The sequence below is a fragment of the Diachasma alloeum genome, unplaced genomic scaffold (genome assembly GCF_001412515.2).
Source record: "Diachasma alloeum isolate Michigan unplaced genomic scaffold, Dall2.0 Dall_scaffold_00798, whole genome shotgun sequence".
NCBI lineage: Eukaryota > Metazoa > Arthropoda > Insecta > Hymenoptera > Braconidae > Diachasma > Diachasma alloeum.
Window position 1 is genome coordinate 129156 of NW_021680928.1, and position 11550 is coordinate 140705.

The window sequence follows — 11550 nt, forward strand, 5'->3', positions numbered from 1 at the left end:
CCCCCCCCCCGCAACTTCTTACTCGTCTCGATATTGTACCATGGTTTCAGAATTAAATTAATTCTGTTGATCCATAACCACGTGGTTTTATTTGATAGTTCATGCTCTATTTGTAAATTCTTAATTGTAATGTTATCTGCAATTATGTAATTTATTATGAGTCTGAATAATATGTTAATCTTGATTTTAGTGTTGGCAAACCAAGATCCAGTGAGGACACTTAGTTGTGTGTCACACTGTCTCCTGACTTGTTTACCTTTTCTGTTTTTTTGATAATATATGTTTCTACATCTCCGTAATAGAGTTTCGGAATTATATTGCATTGGCTCACCACAATTATTACAATAATTATGGGATCTCAATACTCCTTTGTTCATTAGAAATTTAATTACCTTAAATTAATTAATTAATTGCTATTGTTAAATTAATTGATATTGTAAAAACATANGTTTTTCTTTTTAATTATTTCGGCACTCATTTAGTTTAAATTTGTGATACTGAAAGTGAATATATCGAATTTACTATGAAAATAATTGATTTAGATGTGAGGGTGGTGTTGTACACGTTTACCAAAATTCTATTTGTTTCTTGCACTGATTTTATGACATATTTGATAGAAAAAAGTCAATAGATTTCGATTTTCTATATATAAATATTCTCTTGGATTTTTTTCTGTAAGAATACTTGGACATGAATTTTTCAAGTTTTATTCAATCGGATTTTATAGTGCAAAACAAAATATAGCGCAAAAAACTTGGACAATTCGTGCCCAAAAATTTTAATAGAAAAAATCTCAAGGAAAAAATTCAAACAGAATAATTGAATCTGTTGAATTTTTCCTATCAAATGTCTAGTAGAATCGGCGCAAAATATAAATAGAATTTTAACGAGAATTCCTTAGAGGTCTAATAGAATTCCCACAGAATTTTTAGAGAATTTCAATATAATTTTCTAGCGAATTCTAAGGTTTTCTATTCAATTTTTTCATACGTGACTTCCCTCCATAAAAGATATTTTTATCCTGAAAATGCAACGTCTTGTGTAAATGATCCGCCTCGTGAGCCAAATATTTCGTTGTTGTTGAAAGCACAGCAATTATTCATGTTTGAGATTTTCAAATTCAAAACAATTATTTTTTTTTGTAATTTTCAACCAACGATTTTGTTGCCCCAAACAAGACTTGTTTGAGAACTCGTTCGTTTTCCTCTCAGTGTAGGGAAAGAAAGAGACCCAACGCGAAGATAAGAAGGGAAAGTTCTCATAGTTTATTGTATATTCACTAGATCCTGACGCCTGCGTAGATGCCTGCGATCCTTGAGTGAGAGTGATAGATTGAGGTGGGTACGTGAAGTGCATTTGCCACAGCAAGGCTTATAGACTCATGTATCTACTTCACGACCTTGTTTTTCAGAAAAATTTGGTTTTGAAAATGTTTTCAATAGTTTGTCTGCAGCTGACTCTCGGGCCTAAGGAAACAGATATTTATTCTCTGAGAAGGAAAATTGAATTTTAATGCATTTTCGTTATTTAAAGTATTCCATTTAAACAAAAAAAAAAGAATCAATTAATGCATTTTTCGACGGACGTCACACTATCGAATTCGCTAGGTTTTTCTCAAGAGGGAAAAGATGCTTGAAAACATTAGAAAATTCGAAAATTACAGATTCACATATAAGCAAATTTCACAGAAAACCTTTGATCGATTTGCGTATTGCGTATTTGTGTATTTGTGTTTTGGTCGATTTGCATCGAAAAATTCCGTAGTTTATCTGTGCGTCTTCCCGGAATACAAATGTTTAATGGAAAATGTTCTATAAGAAAATCTCATAGAATTCGATTTTTTTATTCACCCTCTATAGAATTTACAAACTCTACAGAAATTCTATAGAAATTCCTCGGCTCAAACTTTCGGAGTATCTTGTCAACAAGAGAAGACAAAAAGGATGGAAAAAACATAGAAAATTAATTCCGAGGAATTCCTATAGAAAATCCCTCAATAGAAAAAGTATATAAAAATGAAATTTTACTGATTTTTTTCATAAAATAGTTTCTATTAGAAATGAAAGAAATTAATTCGACCGGTATGTTGATAATTATTTAATTGTTTCCTCGCATATAGGTTCGGAAAAGTGCAAGATTGCATACGGTATTATGCTTTCCCTGTAATTTATATCTTAAAAACATCAAAGGTTTGACTGAGTAGATAGCCCGGGAATAATATAGTTTTTATTGGATATTTTGTATCAAAACGGGCAGTAAAGCTTCCGAATTCTACAATAGAATCAGCCAAAAGCTGGTAGAATTTTCGATAGAAATTCAATAGACATTCAATAGAATTTTCAAATTGATCCAAATGATCTCTCAATCAATTGAATGGTTTATCACATTGAAATATTCATGAACTTTCCATTTTCGGTAATGTGTTGTCGTCTGTCACTTCAAATACCACAAGTTTGGCTTCGGAACGGAATTCTTTTTCGATTTTCTCCTAAGGGGTCTCTATGTCGTCCACTGTGTCCTGGCGAATTGAGATCATTAGTGGTGAGTTCGGGTACCAATAGACAACGGAAAAGGATAAAACTCATCTGACAATCCTTGTCTAATACATTCAACAAATGGGCAATGCTCGCCTCTGCTGGTATCTCTTTCAGCTTTGAACAGTGATTCTACTGCAGAGATGATGACGACTTGATCGTGGGCTTCCCCTCCTTCTGTGAGAATATTTGCAATTCCTGAAATTAAATGAATGAGCTGATGAATTCGTCCATTAACTCAATTGTTGAAAGATCAGAATAATTTGTTAATTGCCCAGGAGATGATTTATATAAGGAGTTCCTTCTCGGTTCATTCCCTTTTGTCTCTTGTGTTTTTTTTTTTGCGGGCAACGCCGAGCATTTTATTACCAGAGACAGCAATTGTTCTTTAGATAAATCTCTGGACGAAATTGTCATAATTTTCAAGACCTTCACCGTGGATGAACTTATCAAAGATTATGAAAGAGAAGCAATATAGAATGTCCTTTGACGAACACTTCGTGTCCGTCAAACGTCGTTTACGGACATTGTGAAGAAATAGTACATTATGTCATCAGATGATAAAAGTATTATCTGACGAATGTAACTTTATAATCCAAGCCGAAGGCGAAGCCCGAAAATTACGATGCATGCGAAGCGAGGTTAGAATCGTGGTTTATCGGGCCTAATGACATAAAATTATGTTCGTCGCTTGACCGAAAACAACTATTCTAACTCGTATGATTGCATTACTCGGCTGTGCCACGGTCTGCAACCCTCACACTCGTCAGTAAAGTTTTTTTCGGCCTTGTGACGAAAATAGCTATTGTACTCGCGTGGTTCGCCAGTCCTCGCCTTCGGCTTGGACGCCAACTCCACACGAGTAAAAAACTCCCTTCGCAACAGCCCGGAAATAGTACATTTCGACACTAGGCCGGGAGGAACTTTTCTGGCGAATATAAGGTTACAGGACGAGCCGAAGACGAGTTCTGTAATCATATGAGGTAGAAAAGTTCCCACGACCGTGTGTCGAACAATATTTTTTGTCATTAGGCCCGAAAAGCGCGTTTTATCGGGCCTAGTGACGAAAAATACTATTTCGGCTTAATGACGTCGTGCGGAAGACAAATACTTTACGCCAACTGAAACCCTCCAAAGAGTGAACTTTTCAGGCAAGTATTACAAAAAAAATATTCATTTCGTTTTATCACAGCTGCTGCATCTAATTCTTGTTAATAATCAGAGACGTTGGTTTGGGATTAGAGAAAATAAAATTGTACTGCTTTCAAGTATCACATGTTCATGATTTTATGATTCCTATTGACTTCGAATAATATCATGCACTGTGAAAATTTTTTTGCAATTTCATGGAAAATATAAGAGTAATTCTCTCATATTTTTTTTTTTGATTTAGGAAAAAAATGGTTATGAAATTTCAAGTTTTAAGTAGAATTCACAGGAATTCATGAGTGTTCAGTGGGCGTGAGATGGAAATTTCACAACTTGATTAATTTTTCAGTGGAACATGAATATTCAGAAACAAAATAACATGAATTTTCGATTTTTCCCTGAATTTTCCTGATTTTTATGAATTTTCACAGAATAATAAGAATTTCCGGAATTGGGGACGGAAAAATCAGGCAAAAATTTTTCACAGTATAGTTTTGCAATACTTACAACGGTCCTGATGCAACAGGAGTGAGGGAATAGTTACGTGACCATTTATCACAATCACATCGCGCAGCGCACTGTGATTGGCGGCCATCACATCGATAACCCGAGTGGAAATTCCGGTCAGATTTTGATCAAGTTTGGATTAAGTGAGACCTGACCAGTGATCAGGTAGTGACCAAGTTGACAGATCCGGTCTTGATCAGACATGTTACGCCTCTAACCAATCCGGATTTGATCAGGACAAATGGATCCGAACTTGATCAAGTCAACAGTATGAAAACCGGATGACCTGTCTGTCTGTGTCAATAGCAATTATTAATGATAGCTAATCCAAAACAAAAGATAATTCAATTCTTTCACCGTAAGCCGCCTCTCTTAATGAATCTCTACTGTTATTACCTCTGAAAAAGCCTATTATTTTTTTACCGATGCTGGGGATCGAACCGGGGACCCTATGATTGCTAATCCTATGCCCTAACCACTACGCTATCACGCTATTACTATTGAGTATACTGTACATTGCCTATATGATTTGTATCGGGGTATTCGTTGAATTTACGATTATTCCTGATCTCGCGGATGTGCGTGTGTATTCTCAGAGATAAAATATGTTCAATTAAATTTTTATTCATTTCATTAATGAATAATAATAATGATAATAACAATAACTCTAATAAATAAATAGACATTTGGTGATTTTTTTCTCCAGATCATTTGCGTGTAAATTTGGATACTCCTCTAATACGTATATACGACATCATCATCCCTCCCTTCTGTACATTTGAGAAGGGCTGGCTGTTAATGAAATTGATTAATTAAATTAAATTCATTAAATTAAATTAATTTAATTAATTTTAATTATAGTATAATGATCCTTCTTAAAGATTGAAAATAATTATTGATAATGGTTGATGAAACTTAATTTGAATAGTATAACAATAGTTAATTAAATTATCTGAAAAACTTATTAAAATTAATGTCAGGTGGACCGGATCTGAATCTGATCATTTTCTCTTCAATTGACCCCGTTCAAATGCCGATCAAAGACATCAAATCCGAATTTGATCAAATTGGGGTCAGGTGGCCGACCTCAGGGTGAGATCGTGCCTACCTAATCAGAACTTGATCTGAATCATCCTGCAGTTTTTCGGATCCGACCTACTGGATCAAAACTTGGTCAGGTTCTCATCAGGCATCATCTAATCAGAACTTGATCCGAATCCGCCTGTAGTTTTTCGGATCCGATCTGCTGGATCAGAACTTGGTCAGGTTCTCATCGGGCATCATCTGATCATGTCTACCTGATCAGAACTAGATCCGAACCCGCCTGTAGTTTTTCGGATCCGATCTGTTGGATCAGAACTTCCTATCAGGAATCACCGGATCAGTCGAACCTTACAAAAACCTGATCAAGTTCTGATCATGCTTCAGGAGGGCCTGAAGCAATTTCCACTCGGGAAGGTTTCGTACACTGATAAATTGATTCATGCATTTCAAACGAGATTCGTTAACTATTACTATTATTATACTACGAATTGTAGAGTTGAATATGACCAAATCAGCCCTACAGAGCTAGCATACTGCGGTGGTGGGCAGGCTTAGCTTAGCTTAGCTACCTCAGAAAAGAAATATTGTTTGGAGAAACTGGAAAGAGCATTTGGGAAAAACAAATATGCGGAAAAAACGGGATGAAGGAATAAGAAACCATAAAAACCGAAAGATATACGCTGAAGCACGTATGAAAAAATGGATTTCCTATAGGATTTCCTATAGGATTTCCTATAAGAAAATCCTATGGAGAAATCTTATGGAGAATTCGAACATTTCCTATAGGATTTTTCTAATAGGATTTCCCACAGGATTTCCTATAGGATTTCCTATAGGATTATCTATAGAACTTCCTATCAGCTTTATGACCCTAATCCTCACCCTTGTGACCGATTGGTTTCGAGTCTCAATTTTGTGGGTTACTTTCTATAAAAAAAACCCTATAGTGAATTCTATAGGAAATCCTATAGGAAATCCCACCGGGAAAATCCTATAGGAAATGTTCCAATTGTCCATAGGATTTTTTCATACGTGAATGGAATAAAAAATTTAAAAAAATATATGACCAAATCAATATTCGTTAATAGTTAACGACTGGTTCTCTTGAAAGGTGAAAGTCAAGTCAAACAAGGCTCATAAAATGTGCATTTGTTAACTATTATCGAATGAACATTTGGTGAGACCGAATAGATCGTAGACTTCAACCAAATCCATTTGTTAACAATAACTAATCCTGTCTATCAGTATACGCTTTGCAAGTCAGAGGGTTACTCCGATGCTTATGCAATGGATGATGGCAGCTCCCCTCTCTTCACTTGACCAACCGAGCGCTTAGCTATCCAGCATTACTTATGCCACTTTGTGACCTCATAATAAGTTTCAAAAACCTGTGATTTTCAATCAATTCTTATAAAATATCTAGGGAATATTTCTCTATAATTCTTTGCATTCAACTATCTGTGGGTTATGTAAAATGAGTGAATAGGGAAATCAAGAAAAACTGAGCTCTATGCTAGATCTTTATTATGGCTATTGATTTATTCTTGAAAAAAAGTAAAGTAAATGTATGAGATACCATGTAAATGATGAATTATTCTCTGACACTTGTAGTATGATTATTATTCTCGAAAACAGTAAGCCTATTGATTTAAAATACTTAAATGGAAAAAAGTAAATGCCTGGGGAATATTACCGAATTCATTCGATTTCACTCGCCCTAGCTTACGTTATTGACCATGAAAAACCATTCATTTTGTCCCACTTGCCTCTCATAATTCACGAAAAACAATTGCTGAACATTATATTAAAAATTGCAGGCGGCTGTATCTTCGATACAGATGTAATTGTGCGAGGATACGTCCATGATCTGTCCTTCTTTCTCGAATTTGCTAGAAACTCCCTGAATTTCCTCGAAATTTCGGTAATTAGATAACATAGCAACTCCTATTCATTCGGGATACTGATAGGTAAATACCATCTTTTTATATTGATCTTGAAGTAATTTAACGTATATTGTGTGGGAACCTGGTTGCTGTAAATGAATTTAACCTCCTTTGAGCTATCACACTTAATAATATGTATGCTCATGTAGATGTACGGGACTTCCCATTCTGCGCTTTCCCGTCTAAAAGCAGTTATGAAATTTCATGTATGAGGTGTTCATATAGATTCAACGTGTAGTGAAGTACTTATTCTTAAAGTATCAAGCTTCACCAGCACATAGCATTACCCAGGGATTGCTACGGGGACGCAGCTGGGATGAACCCCACAAAGGTCAAAATTTGACCCAGTCACCCCCTTCAAGTTATTTACCTAATTGAGTCCAACTCAATTTTCTTGTTGATTTCAATTTCTATTGGTATTAAATGACGAAATAATTCAGCTTCCTCGAAAAATTCGTTGAAGCAGTTATATAATCTAATTATCGAAATTTATAGAAACTCATTGAATTTTTTCAAAATTTCAAGAAACTTCCCAAATTACTTCGAAATGTCTAGAATTTTCTAGCCTTCCGATAGATAGCGCTGCACATAAGGATCGTCTCCCAAAATGACCCCCCATATTAAAACAATAGACGTATCCACGTCAATATCTACACTGACTTTACCACTGTACCAGATATTTACACTCTTTACTTTATACGATGTTAACTCTTTGATTGCCAATTTACAACTGACGGCGAAGCGTGCCGATCCGCCTTTTATAGAGAATTTTGAATCGAGAAATTTCTGCACTGGAAATTTCTATGACTAACAACCTGTCGGTATCTTACCGATCGATCAACGGTTGGTAACGTATCGACAGTCAGCATCGCCGATAGATGGCGCGGCTGCATAAGCATTTTTTTACCAAATGACCTCCCAAAACGAAACCATAGACGTATCCACGTCAAAAATAAAATTTATGTAAATGATTCCGCCTGAATTCTGAGTTCGGTTTGCACAAAAGAACAATAATATTTCATTTTTCGGTCTCGCGATAGCGAGCGGTGGGTGTTCACCACGGAAAATCACGTTCAATATTATTACTTGAAAATCGAGCATTTACATCAGCCGCAGATGCCCCGGGACCCCTTTCCGCAAAGGTCGTAGGGTGCATGCATGCGAAAATGAAAAAAACGCTTATTCTTCAAAAAATTGATACTATCTTCTGTAATTGCCTAAATATATCGGAATTGAAGAAATATAGAAAATTTGTTTAGAAACTTTTTTTGTAGCTATTAACAAAATTCCTGCATCTCCCTTCGCAATTCATCGGAGATGTTTATCGAAAAGTTCATAATTTAGCTATTCTTATGTTTTCGCTGCTCATTTCATATTCAAATAAATTTGCAGAAGACATCTGAGACATTTACCTCTGGAATTTCTTCAGAGTTATTGGACTCAACATGATCGTGATGAGTGTAACTGGCGTGCAGGTAGCGCAGCCTGACCAGCCATAATATCCTATTAAATTGTTATGTACCTATTGTAAATCAAACTCTACTAGGTGGTGACGAACTTGGATGCTTGGAGAAAGCCGTCAAATTCACCGTCTTCGTCTTCATACAGATGGTACATCTCTTCATCGAGTATTTGGTCGCCCAGCGACTGATGGACGCCAGTTTCGAGCTCAAGGAGACCCTCTAAGATTTGAAAATTCCATTTTCATTAGCTAGTATTAGCAACTATTTCCTATGGTCCTGTGAATTTTCCAGGACCAACGTGAAGTGGTATATGGCATCCAAGATAACTCACAAGTTAATCCTTCTGATGCCCATGAGGAGTCAAATTCCGGGTATCCGGTCTAAATGTTACGGTAAAAAATATTGCGCCATAATATTACGGTAAATAATATTACGATCCAAATTGTTACGGGGTCTAATTATTATTGGTCGTTTTTATTATTGGAAATAATATTACAACGTTTTTACCGACGTCGGTGTTATTCATTATTATTTTCCGTTATTTATAGCATTTCTTTTGTTTCACAAATTCGTAATTTGTTGAATAAAAAACCTTTGTGTAATAGTAGTTTTGCGCCTTTTTGGCTGAGGATGAAGTGAAGAAGCATGGTAATTATTTTAACGCACCCGTGTCAAGCATTCCGATATAACTAACTTTTGTTGAATAATCTTCGGTTTTGTGTGTGAATGTTTGAGGGAATTTTATTTTGTTTTGGGGGATTAATATAATCATACCAACTCATACACCTGTTGAGTAATCGATGGTAACTGACCTCGGGTCATATTTTTTGGTGTTGGGCTATTATTGTATCGATTTGATTTTCGGAGAATTCCTAATCGAGCGGATAAAGGTTTGTCCTTGATTCCATACCTTTATGTACGGTAATATTACAGTTCAATAATTTTTTGTCCCGTAATAATTTTCTGCTTAATATTTTGTCCCGTAATATTTTTGCGTAATATTTTTTACCGTAACATAATGGTTCCGTAATATTTAGACCTGCAACCAAATTCCGATCGTCCTCAGTGCTGGCAAGATGAGTGTCATGAATATGGACACTTATGCTGCTGTAAGATCATAAATTTATTGATAGATAAATATCTAAACACTTGTTGACTCAATTTTGTGGTAGAGTAGTTTCTAAAAGTCATCCAGATATCCAGTGTGACAAATGTAGGGAATTCTATAACACAAAATGATTTTCAACTTACATTTCTCACGATATAGACGTTTGTCTTGCAGGTCTTTCGCCCCTTGCTTGCTTCGCTTGCTAACCGAAGGAGCTTCGTCCCTCCGCTCGCTTCGCTCGCTCTTTCCACGAATGTATGAGTGCGACCTTTTTTCTATAGAAAAGAAATAGTATTCGATTAGCCGCCTCCCGCAACTAGTGGACTATACGCTAGGTACCATTTGGTATCCATTCATATTTTTCATCCGGTTATATTTTCTGGTGCATAGAAACCAAATTTTGAGGTACCCGAGTGGAAATTGCTTCAGGCCCACCTGAAGCACGATCAGAACTTGATCTAGTTTTTGTAAGGCTCGACTGATCCGGTGATTCCTGATGAGAACCTGACCAAGTTCTGATCCAGTAGATTGGATCCCAAAAACTGCAGGCAGGTTCAGATCAAATTCTAATCAGATAAACATGATCAGGTGATGCCGTATGAGAACCTGACCAAGTTTTGATTTAGCAGATCGGATCCCAAAAACTGCAGGCGAGTACAGGTCAAGTTCTGATACGGTACACATGATCAGGTGATTCCTGATGAGAACCAGATCCAGTACATCGGATCCGAAAAACTGCAGGCGGTCTCAGATCAAGTTCTGATCAGGTAAGCATGATCTCACCCTGAGGTTAGGCTGCTTGACCCCAATTTGATCAAATTGGGATTTGATGCATTTGATCATCATCTGAATGGCATCACGTGAAGAGAAAATCATCAGATGCAGATCTGGTCCATCTGACCTTAATTTTAATAAGTTTTTTCGGATAATTTAATTAACTATTATTATACTCTTCACATTAAGTTTTATCAACCATTATCAATAATTATTTTTAATCTTCAAAAAGGATCATTATACCATCATTCAATTAAATTCAAATAATTAAATTAATTTAATTCACTTAATCAATTTAATTAACAGATAGCTCATCTCAAATTTACAGGGGGAAGGAAGAGGAAATAAAAATCTCTCAATTGATAATGCTGCATGTATCGATAACTTCTTAATGTTTGTCGAGATACTTCACTTGAGAGTAGCACATATCGTGGACACAAAATGCAAAATCTTTACACATATCATCCGTTCATAATGATTTCACAGCCATGTAATGGATTATTATCTCTATTTTTTTATTATGCACCGACAGATTCTGAAAACAGCAGCTTCTTATGTCACAGTCTTTTTGGCGGTGCAGTGAAAAGATACATTGTATGTTGAGTGAGAAAATTCTACCGGGTCGAATGTAATCACATTGTAATCGAAGGTTAACATTAAAAGAATGGTCGATATGGTTCGGCATGTTTAAAACGTGAAATATACCGCACGCACACACTATCTTTCCTAATTACAAACTCGACAAAGAAAAATTTTTTTTCCTCTTCCATTTAATTTAATACAATTCTATTTCTCTGTTACACCCCACTGGATGACTCCGTTCTGACGCCATACCGTCTAGCTTCCCTATTCTTTCCACCCCACATCGATGAATTAGTGACAGGTGTTGATATCTCTTGGAAATATTTTCCCCTAAACAAGCACTTTTCCTTCACGGAATATTTAAAAGTTTAATAGCATGTGCTGTCAATCCCAGATGCTTTATTTTCACAAAGAAAATCGCAGTTTTTATTATTCGATAGCGGGAA